General features: G+C 34.9%; 1 long non-coding RNA gene across 1 annotated transcript; it reads left to right on the top strand.

The window, feature by feature from the left end:
* The first annotated feature begins 10,303 nt into the window (after nucleotides 1-10,303).
* Nucleotides 10,304-11,948, top strand: LOC131242067 (uncharacterized). The gene is made up of 2 exons (XR_009169501.1): nucleotides 10,304-11,231; nucleotides 11,575-11,948. It is a non-coding gene; the product is annotated as an uncharacterized LOC131242067 (long non-coding RNA).

Raw genomic sequence — 11,948 nt, forward strand, 5'->3', positions numbered from 1 at the left:
CTCGCATTTCCGTTTTCCACAAATCCAAGTTGGTTTTGGACGATAACGTATTGTTCGAGAACAGTGGCGACTGAATGCCCACCGTTAAAAACTTGCCAGGGCTCACTGGAATGTTGATTTGTCATTACGACCTGTTGATTTGGTCACGCAGAAAACACATATTTCAGCTTAATACAAAACTTTTGTCGACCTTTATAAGTTTTTAACGGGGAGTGCAATCACCAGTCCTTCCTCTGGCGTGGTACCTATGAGATTTGGATCTCCCTTATTTTCAGGATCATATCATAAAATAGTTTTTAAAAACACCTTGCATCATGATGGCCCACCGAGCATTGCCAGTAGCACCTCGCTACTGTTGTATTTTAAATTATTTAGTATTTCAAAATATTCATTGGGACGGTTATGGCTGTGGCCACATGTGCCACATAAATGTGTCTTTTCTATGAAAAGTTGCATCATTTCAGATTTTATTTTGAAAAATGGTCTTTTAAAGCATAAGGGTTGTACCAATTAATGAGTTTAAATCTAATAGTCACAACTTGTTGTGAAAGGCTCTCTCTACACCTTTAAAGGTGTCTTTTAATTTTAAGTTTTGTAATGGATTAGAAAATCAGTTTTTAAAAAAAAAAATTTGTTTAAGTATTTTTTAGTTCAGATTAAAACTATAAGTGGTTTGAGCCCGTGTATAGTAAGTGCACCGCTAAGATCGGTTCATAGTCATTGTATCCTGGAGGTCGATTGCTCTAGAAACCTGTTGCACTAAGAATCCTATCTAAGGGAAGCAAATTTGATTTTAAGCCAAGTAACCCAAATCACGCCTTGACTTTTATAAACTGATAAGTTTTTTTTTAATTTTCTCATTTTAAATTTTATTTTATCAAAATAGTTTTTCGAACTCCATATTCCAATAATCTTGAAATTGAATATATTTGAAAAACTATTTAAGAATTATAGTTGCATTTATTTGATTGGAATAGTCCAAAATGAAACTACACTAACCCGATTTGTGAGCCATAACACATATAATATAGAGTTGTCATATCTCACCTAATGGTTAAGATCTTGCAAATACTTGTTATGTAAGTTCCTTGGACCACATGTACAAAAGTGAACATATGCACCGATTGAGAATGATTAGAATACTTTATATATATATATATATATATATATATATATATATATATATATATATATATATATATATATATATATATATATATATGTGTGTGAGAATGTTTAAACTATGATCAAACATATAAGAGGTCTAGATTCCTAAACAATTAGTCGGGTTCATTATAACCCCCGTTAGCACAGAGTATGATCCTCAAGTTATCAAATGGGTCAAGCTAAGGCTATCTTGGGTACTATAGATATGACCTACATAAGGTCTTTATGTCCTAAACGCATGTCATTCTATTACATACATATAAAATTCAAGAAATCTATAGTACCTATTTCTTGGATAGTGTCATGCTCTGTTTACTAGTAAAAAAGTCTGCATTTAATATATTTTCTCAAAATCATGATATGATATTAAGGAGAATTTTTTTAGATCTCAAAATTTGTAATTTATTTTCTCATAACTTGAGTCAAACGTAATTTTCACATAAAAATAAATTAAACTGTTGAACCATACTGAATAGGATATACACTAATCTCAACATTCATATACAATGAAAATCAACCCAAAATGCATTTCAAAATGGAATTTTGTGTTGGGCTTCCCACTATATTAGGAATTCTTTTTTATAAACCATTATCCATGGTTAAAAAGAAAATTTTGAAAAGAAAAATGTGAAAGAAACTCGAGAATGCAATCTTCCAAAGTATCTTCCAAAATGGGCCTGATGGGTCGATAATGTGGTCACTATCTCATAAGTCTACTAGTTGGTCACATGCAGATGGGTAATATTCATTGTACAGTCAACCGAATAAATGATCTAAATCCGTCACGTATGTGTCAGAAATAAAATTGTTGGTATTGAAAAATATAGTTGTTAATTATATGCATTCTCATCATTTTCAAGTTGGTGCAACCCTTAAGAATGGTTCTAATTAATAAGGAGTATCTATTGGTTATAACCATTCTATTTGAACTTGATATATTACATGAGAACAAACAACATTCTGATGACTCTTAATCTAGTCCACTAATCTGATGGACCTCACGTGGGAACAAAATCACCAAATATAGAATGAGTTGAATGCCCCAATAACGAGATTTTTTGGACAATATCATTAAATAAATAAATAAATAAGGTGAAAATGACTCAAATCCAAATGAATGTAAATGAAAAAAATAAGTAATAATGAACTAATAATCTAACTTGTTCAGTGCGAATGAAATGGACAGTTAGAATCATCTATCCTAATTGCTTGTGAGTTTATTCTCTTTTAAGTTTGCTCTTCTAAGCAACCTTTTAATACTTCAACAGAGCACCGTGATTCATACACATGTAATTTATAATTCTATATGATATATGTCTTTGGATAATTTAATTCGGGCCCAATTTTGATGATCGAGAGTATTCAACTAATATGCCGGACCATGTATAATGTGTATCACCAAATTATTCTCTCATTGGACAATCTTACATGTCCAACTTATAGACTGCAAGTGGATGGTTTATTGTCTACTTTATAATGGGAGATTTTGGAAAAATATTTGATGGCGACTAATGGTGAGTGGCACAAGAGTGCATGGTCTGAATCGTGAAAAAATGGGGCCTACTATATTATTAGTGCTAGAACAAATATAACGTGTTATTTTGATTAAGTACATATTAAGGAGTTGATTTTTGTGTGATTGATGTGTATATAATGAATAGTTATATTGATGTTAATATTTAGAAATGCAGTAGAATGCACAATTATACACTAAAGTGTCACTGCACACATGTTTGTAACATAAGTAGTTCATTAGTGGGTCATTCTTTATATTTATAATGACATAAAAATTAAGTTATAACATAGACTAACCATTAGTATGAATAACCTTTATGATAATGAGTACACACAACGAATAAACAAATATGATATATTAAACTTAATCAAATCAATGGCCAAATCTATCAAACCATGGGCCCACTTATCACTATATATCTATAGACAATGCACATTATTCATTTTGTATCATTGCATGTATCTTTTGGCCTTTGATCCATTCTATGTGAGTTGATGATTGATATGTTCAAGTCTTGGTGAGAGCTTAACAGATTAATGATGGGTGGAGATAAAAAGCCTACGGGTCATAAATCATCGGACCAAATAACTATTTAAAAGATTAGTCAATATTACATCGAAGGGAACAGGGTTGAGCCTAATATACGAGCTATCAGTATTGGCAACCCAACTTATACAAGTAGAAATCATATGTGATAGATTTAATAAGTAAATAACAAGACACGAGGTAGACGATTGCACTGATATAAATGAGCCCCTTATATGGTGTACAGTGTGAGCAACAATGAAGAAGAATGAGTTTTTGAACTTTTAATTAATCCATAGCCATATATTTAGTAGTGAACCCAATTGTTACGTACACTTAATAGAATTCACCTATATGGGTGTGGAGGTGGAGGCCGTTTTCTATGAGAATCTACGTGAATTTTCTAGAACACTTGTTAAATCTAGGTAACGGTGCATGGCCAAAATGCACTGAACCGCAGAATCACTTATAGCAAAAAAGTTGTGTGAGTGGCATGTACTTGCGATTTACATCAAAAGGAATCAGGTTTAAGAATATAGTGTCACCTGATTCCTGTAGACCTGTTATGTTTACTCTAATGTCGGTTCAAGTCTATGGTGACACTAGCACCATTGCACAACCCTTCCATCTTAATCCGAAATGTCAAAAATTTTGAAACATGTGGGAGATTGTTGTATTTTAAATTATTTTAAAATAATTTAGTATTTCAAAATATCCATTAGGACGGGCTATGGCTGTGACCATAGGTGCCCCATGGATATGTCTTTTCACTTTAGTCTGAAAGGTTGCATCCTTTCATATTTTGTTTTGAAAAGTTATGTCTTTTAAAACCTAAGGGTCGCACCAATTGGGTTTAAACCTAATAGTCACAACTCTTTGTGAAAGGGTGTCTCTACATCCTTAAGGGTGTCTTTACAAAGTCTATAATACTTGTGATTTTAAGTTTTGAAATGGATTAGAAAATTGGTTTTCTCTTTAAAAATTTTATTCAAGTATTTTCTATTTCGGGTTAAAACTACAAGTGGTTCGAGCTCATATATAGTAAGTGCACCGCTGGGACCAAGTCATAGTCGTTGTATTCTGAAGGTCGATTGCTCTGGAAACCTGTTGCATTTGGGACGCTGTCCAAGGGGAGCAAATTCGATTTCAAACCGAGTGACATAAGTCACGCCTCGACTTTTATAAACCAAAAAGTTTTTTTTATTTTTTCATTTAAAATTTTATTTTATCAAAATAGTTTTTCAAACTCCATATCCCAACAGCTACTACGTCTTCAGTATGCAATCCGCATCCGATTTTAAACGGCCGCTGATTGTTTTCTTTCTAGCTGTTGTCTAGGCAGTTAGATTTGCCAAATCATGTCATTTTCTAAGAATGTCATAGGACTGATTTTAGCTCCTGTCAAGTCCTGGTGGAGCGTAGATAAAGAGTAGCAGGGCTCCTTGAGTGAGGAGATGTGATTGAAGAGCTATGACCCGAACTGAGTCGACCTGGGCTTAGTCCTTGATCTTGACCGGGCAGCTTGGTTCAGTTCAGTCAACAGCTCAGCCAGTTCAAGCTGAGTTTAAGTTTTATCTTTCAAACTAAGTTTGAGTTTGAGCTTACAAGAATAAATAGTGAATAAGATCCGAATCCAATCGATTTGAACTGAGTCAACTTTCAAGCTTAGTTGAGTCCAGTTTAAATATTTTCTAGCTCAAAAAATCAGCACGACGCAGCTTGAATCTAGTTTTGAACCGAGTCGAGTCAAGCTTTTCTGAGTTGAGTCATGTGAGTTAAACAAGGTAACTTGCTTTGTGTACAGCTCTATGGTTAATACCTCTGCTCCTTGTAGCAAGGGGCTAAACTCAAATGGAAACATGTGGTTGTTGTTTTAAAAAGATAAATGAAATCATAATGTTTGTTGGTTGAGCCAATCCTTAAATTTGTGGGTAATTGATTTTGGACAACTGTATGTTATTTTTTAATTGTTGAGCCTAAATAGATGTTAAACAAAAAAAAAAAATGTTGATAACGTTGGTAAATGATTTTGGAGAACGGTTAGGTGTTTTTTAATTGTTAAGCCTAAATGGATGCTAAACAACAAAATATTGTTAGGCTTACATTTCCTAAAAATATAATTTTTATTTAAGGCTTATTTAAACAAGTATTACAGTACATATTTTGAAACCAAGCATAATATAAATGAATATCATTGTTATTTCACAATATTTGTTTAGACAGCATTAAAATACATACTTTGAAGATCAAATATAAATGCAAATATATATAATAAGACATATTGAAAAAAATTATAATTAATAAATTTATATTGTATCATAGTATAAACTTCAATCCAAACACTAACATCAATTTATTTTCATAGATTTAATATTAAAGTAATGTAAATTTGTCGATACTATATTTTTATCATTTTAAACCAAGTAATGTAGTTGATGCTTATTGTGGTCAAATGTAAACTATCCTTTAAAAAAAATAATAATAAATAAATAAATGGTTAGAAGAAATCTATATATATTCTTTGCATCAATACTGTTCATATATATACTCAGGTATGCAAGAGGTCAAATAGCTAATGGCTGATCGACCAAAAATGATCACTTAGATCGATAGTGTATGCTCATTCAGGAGGTCAAATAGCTGATGGTTGATGGATAAAAACTCACTTAGATGGATGATACACAAATGGCTATAAAAGATATAAAAATTTTAAAATAATCATTAAAAATAAAAAAGAAACTTATCCTTAGTTGAGATAATCCAATAAGGACGTGGATGTTTTGAACCGTCATGTTCATATGCCATGTTCCATGTGTATGGTCTGGTCTTTCTTGAATTATTGAATCATTTCAGTGTGGAGAGGGGGATGCTCATGGCCTTAACATGACTTAAATCACGGCCATAAACTAAAATTGAACCAACCATATTACAAGATGCGGAAGGAAAGGGCCACCACCGACCTCTATGGTGGCAGAGTTGTGGGGCCTATCATGATGTATGTGCTTTATCAACTACTTCTGTCCATATTTTTCAACTCATTTTAGGTTATATGAGCCTAAAATTGAAGCATTTCCAAAACTCAAGTGAACTATATTTTAAGAAACAATGCACATAATGACATCCACAATTGAAACCCTCTTCATGCTCATAGTAATGTTTATTGCATCCAACCTGTTGATAAGTTCAATTAGACGACGAAGGGAAAACATAGATATCACCTTGATCCGAAACTTCTAGTCTCAGGAGGTTTTCAACTATAGGCTTTCAATCCCTACTGTGTTTGTGGTGTGGTTCACTTGAGCTTTCGATATGCATCAATTTTGAACTCATGGCCTAAAATGAGCTAGCAACATAGATGGATAGCATGGATAAAGTACACACATCATGGTGGGCCCCACAAAGTCCTGTTACCACAAAGGTATGTGGTGGCAAGATCACCAAGCAGTCCATCCAATTTTTCATATCTATTGCTACATGCCAACTAGACCATTATAAAAACAAAAAGAAGACTACTTTCATAGAATTACCAGCCTTAAGTTATAGTAAAAAACTTCATACTTTTAAACTAATTTCATAAAACTACCTTATATGTGAACATTTTAACACCAATCCTTCTTTAACCAACAGACATTCATGTAATTACAAAAGAGAATATCAAGTGTTAAGAAAAAAAAAAAATGCCCCATATTTTTACTATTTTACCCTATTCATGAGTTGCAATGTCCATGTGGCATCCACTCTATCCATCAATTTTACAAGCTATAAGAGGATATGATCACGAAAAAGTTAGCCAAATTCACAACTTATGTAAATATGGGAGGAAACCAAACCATTGAAAATACTAAAGCCCACTATTGCGCCCTTAGTTGCCCACTCGAGTATTACATCTGCCTACTTTTTAAGCTCCTTCACGAGTTATTTTAAACAAAGTGGATGTCACAAAAGCATCATTAGGGACCACACGATGCAAAACACTAGGGTTTGAATGCCTAATGATGAAAACTTCTTGGAACCAATTAAAGAGGGATGCAGATAAAGGCACCCAACCCACGTGGCCCACAATTTTTACGGTTTCATATAAAAATACAAACCTCGTATGCTAAATTCCCGTTTTGTTTTTATGGTTAGGTTGTTAGTACATAACACGGTCAGTTCACACTTCACTGTTAGCCACCCCCTCTAGGAAGAATCGATACCAAGACCTCAGTATTGAAACGAGGTATCTTTCACTCCGTCTGCCACTTGAGTCATGGACCTAGGTGTGTATGCTAAACTCCCTATGCATCATTGTCTGTCATCATTTTTATCTATACAATTAAAGCAAATTAACTATTACTTATTTGTTATAGATTAAACTATAAAGACAGCATGATCAATTTAAATGATTTATAAAACAACAATTATGTTGAATTAATGCTTTCATCTGTCCATTAGTTAATATTTAATGGACGGTCAATATGAAAATAATCGCGGGCTAGAATTCAGTAGACAAATTATAAAAAACCAGAGATTGCAACCTTTAAATTAAAATATTTCAGGTTGTAATTGTTCCATGATTTAGACGGATTAATTTGAATTATAAATGCCACCTGGCACTAAGTACAGCTATCTAGAAGGATCGAAGCGTGGGTCCGTTTGTAAATATACTCCAAAAAATCACTATTTATCAGACCATCAGAATCATCAGTTTGTGGCCGTCAAAATGGGTGGTTGAAACACGTTCATCTGTCCAGTTATGGCTGATATCATATGGCTAATATCTTTCCTGTCAATGTGATTTTTGGGATGTGGTCAATCACAGTATGGTCCACGATTTGTAAGGTCTGGATTGAGGTAAATGTACGCCACGTGTATGGTGGATGGATCACCACCATTTAAGAAACGTTGAAGAACACACAGGTCCATACCTGTCTCTCAATTAGGTCGTATGGCCTTTTCTTTCTCTTCAATCAATCTCACCTGTTTGGCTATTTCTTGATGGAGAGTTATTTGATACTCCAGCTGCTTGGGACGCTTGATACGCAGGCACTTAGAAATGGTACACGTGGTTCATGTTAGCTTACTCAAACCGGATAAATTGTGAAATCCACTGTATTTAGGCTACAATATAAAAATCAGATTGGTTGAACAGTCCTAACCTTTGATTCATAGACATTTCTGAAATAAGACAATTGGACATCTTTTCATTTCTAGCCATCCAATAAATGATCTAATATTTCGATAACCAAATAACGCTATTATTATTTTTTTTCACAATATATGCAGACTTGTTCCCATAATTTGGACGGTTTTGTTTGAATTATTTATATGACACGTATGTAATTTCTAAATACATCTCTGTCACCCATCACATTCTGTCCTCTTTTCTTGTTTAAGACGCATGAAGATGATTTTTCCAGGACGCATGAAAGCTCTCGTTTCAGTAGGTGGAATCATTAAAGAGCACCTTGGATTGCCTAGGTGAGGCCACCATGATATTTCAACGAATTCCATTCCCTCGAGTTTCGCCACATAATTTCAGTGGGATGGCCTTAAAATGAGATAGATCCAATACTCGCGTGGGCCACAGGATATATACACCGGTGAAACACCTCTATGCTTTCATTTCCATTAGCCTAAAATCACGGTTGAAAGATTTTTGGGGCCTATCTTGATGTTTATGACAAATTTACCCCCATTTGCTACTTTCACGAGATCATTTTAAGAGGTGGGCCTAATGAGGCAGATCCAAAACACAAGTGGGTCACGTGTCTTTCAGCTGTAATTTCTTTAAACAGAGAAAATTGTTGAAATTATATATGAGTGGCCCGCATGGCCACACCTTTTAGTCTTTCATTCCTGTCTGTTCATATTCTAACCTTTTACATTGTAAGAGTGTCTTCTAAGATGTCCTTTTATGTGTTTTCCCTTTCAATTCCAAAATGATTCATTTTTAGTTAAAAACTCTTAGAATTATGTAATTACATTGAATTTTTTAATTACTTGAAGGAGATTTCGAAAAAAAAAAAAGAGTCACATAAGTGATAAGTTCCTTTGATAGAGTTAGAACAAAAACAAAATATGTATTTCCGAGCTATTGATCCCTCTTTCCAACCAAATAATGTATATATTCATGCATATTACCGAGTTGAGTAGAGAGAAAATCAAACACAACTAATCTCAATTGTTAATCAGGCTAAAAGTGATGTAAAGTGAAGATTTAGCCTATTGAAATCATTTAAGCAATTGTTCAGCACCAACGAGCTTCATCATTTAATTTATAGGTTTATGGTATGTTCTTCAACTTCATATAATCATTTGTTTTTGTTGAATGCATCAAGGAAAAATCCTATTAGCTGATATTGTTTGCAAAACCATCTAGTTGCTGACAAAAATGCCTTTTTTTATGGATTCAAATCAATATGTAACCATCCACTCAATTTAATTATTTTCTGCTTTGATATTTGCTTATATTATAAAATTTTGGTTATTTCTTTTTTCAGTGGGGGAATGTAGACTTAGATGGCATGCTCATGTGTAACATTGTCTTGCCATTACTCCACTTGGTGGTTTTAAATTGATTATGTAACTCTGAGCAGGGTTTTCTTTGTGATATCAGTTTTATTGGCATATTGGTGTTTCCTTGAATCTCTCTTACTCCATTTCACTTAATCTCTACTAATGAGATATTTATTATATACTAGCATTGCACTTTTCTTTCTTTCTTTCTTTCTATTTATTTCTTCTCACTATACCGAGCATTAGTCCACAGACAAAGGAGAGAAGCGCCAAGTGGTGTGAAAGTTACAGAGTGAATGAGATTAGGTTAACAATTATACATGAGCTCTTAATCCTAATTACTGACGCTTGTCCATCTCCTTCTGGGACCATATTTTAATGGTGGGAGAGATGAGCGCAGCCAGCGACTGCAGCATTCATGTCATGAAGACGTGGTCTTAGTTAAACTGATGTATGATAAGGCCCTAATATCTGTCCTGCACCAACATGGAAGCTGTGTTGTTCGTCCATGCCAATTTGGCGTGTGATTTGGTGATCCAAATCATTGATATAAAGAAACATAAGAGGGATGGAAGATCCCTGAAATTTTTACAGATTGGATGATCCGACACGATTGACCTCACTACGGGTTCACTTGTGTTTACTGGGGATTGCTTATGGAATTTTCTCCTAACTAGCTATTTGCAGACCAACAATTACAGGGTCCTTAAAAGTTTCATCAGCAATCAAGGAGTTTTTGGGGAGCATGGTAAATTACCATATTGATGACTCGGATATTCATCTTTGACTTGGGGACTGGGATCCATTCGATAGCACAGGTCAGGTCAGTTCCGAATGAGTTAGGATGAGAGAATGGGTATGAAATCCGTGGTAGCAAACGATTTCAAGAACAATCGTCTTCAGCATGCACCTGTTATATTTAATTTAATAATATTTTACGCAACGTGTAAAATGCTAACCTTTAAGAAACTGGTGCCCGCCCAGGGATGATGAATCAACCCCACTCATGGTTTGACATTTAGTCAATACACACTGGCATACAACAGCCCAATACATGGGCAATAGAACCCACACTGGTGGAGACTGTTACGCTACACTGAAACCGATTTGCAAACCATGCTCCAAATGGATATGTAGGATAAGCCTCTATGATTTCCTTAACAATAATAGGATAGTGAGAATGCGCAGATAAAAGGCACCTTCCCAATATTTTAGTGAGGCTAGTGCTTCTCCAACGTCAGTTTTTCTTGTGATATCCAAACCCAGAGGTGCCCACTCGATTATAAATAAAAAGTGCATCTTCCCAATATTTTAGTGAGGCTAGTGCTTCTCCAACGTCAGTTTTGCCTGTGATATCCAAACCCAGAGGTGCCCACTCGGTTATAAATAAAAAGTGTAGATAGTAAATAAGTGAGGAAGAAGATGAATAAGGCCGTAGCCATCTTGGTGTTGGTTTTCGTGAAGACCCTTTACTCGTTTGCTTCAGAGACCTTGCCTAACACCATTCATGACCAACCACTGGAAGGTATGCCTAAAAGCTTTAAAGTATCATCCGAAACAGATCTGGTACATATCACCCGATACATCCCTCCCCCCTCCCACACACCATGGGATGTCTTCCTGCAACGTGAATGGTTTAGATCATCATCAACTTCAAATCAACACCAACACCAGCATGAGTCTAGCCATGAACTTTAGCATAGTTGATTTGAGCATATCAAGTTGGGATTTTATGTTGCTTCTTTCGCGTCTCAAATCACAAAATTTACATATAAACATGTGGGCGTGTTTGCATGTGCATGGACGATTATCTCCAAATTCCTCATTTCACTAATATTTAACTTTCGAATTTCACTTGTGTCTTTCAGTTCCCAGCGGTGATATGCCTTGCTGCAACAAGTGCATTTGTGCATACTCAAACCCACCTCAGTGCAGGTGCACCGATATAAAGAGCTACTGTGATAACTCCTGCAAATCTTGCCCCTGCACGAGGTCTATCCCGCCCCAATGTCGTTGCAGGGACATCAAAGACCACTGCGAACCATCTTGCCAAAAAAAAGGCCTCGAACCACTTAAACCCTAGCAACTCGCTCATTGAGATTCATGTTTTCCTACCTGAATAACTGGTGTAGCTATCAATGCTCTTACACTTGTGTTATTGGTTCCTAACATTGTAAGAGATGTAGAGTCAGCGCCAACGTTTGGATGCACAAGTGAACTGAATTTCAAACTTCCAGTTCAA

Source organism: Magnolia sinica, chromosome 4 (genome assembly GCF_029962835.1).
Source record: "Magnolia sinica isolate HGM2019 chromosome 4, MsV1, whole genome shotgun sequence".
NCBI lineage: Eukaryota > Viridiplantae > Streptophyta > Magnoliopsida > Magnoliales > Magnoliaceae > Magnolia > Magnolia sinica.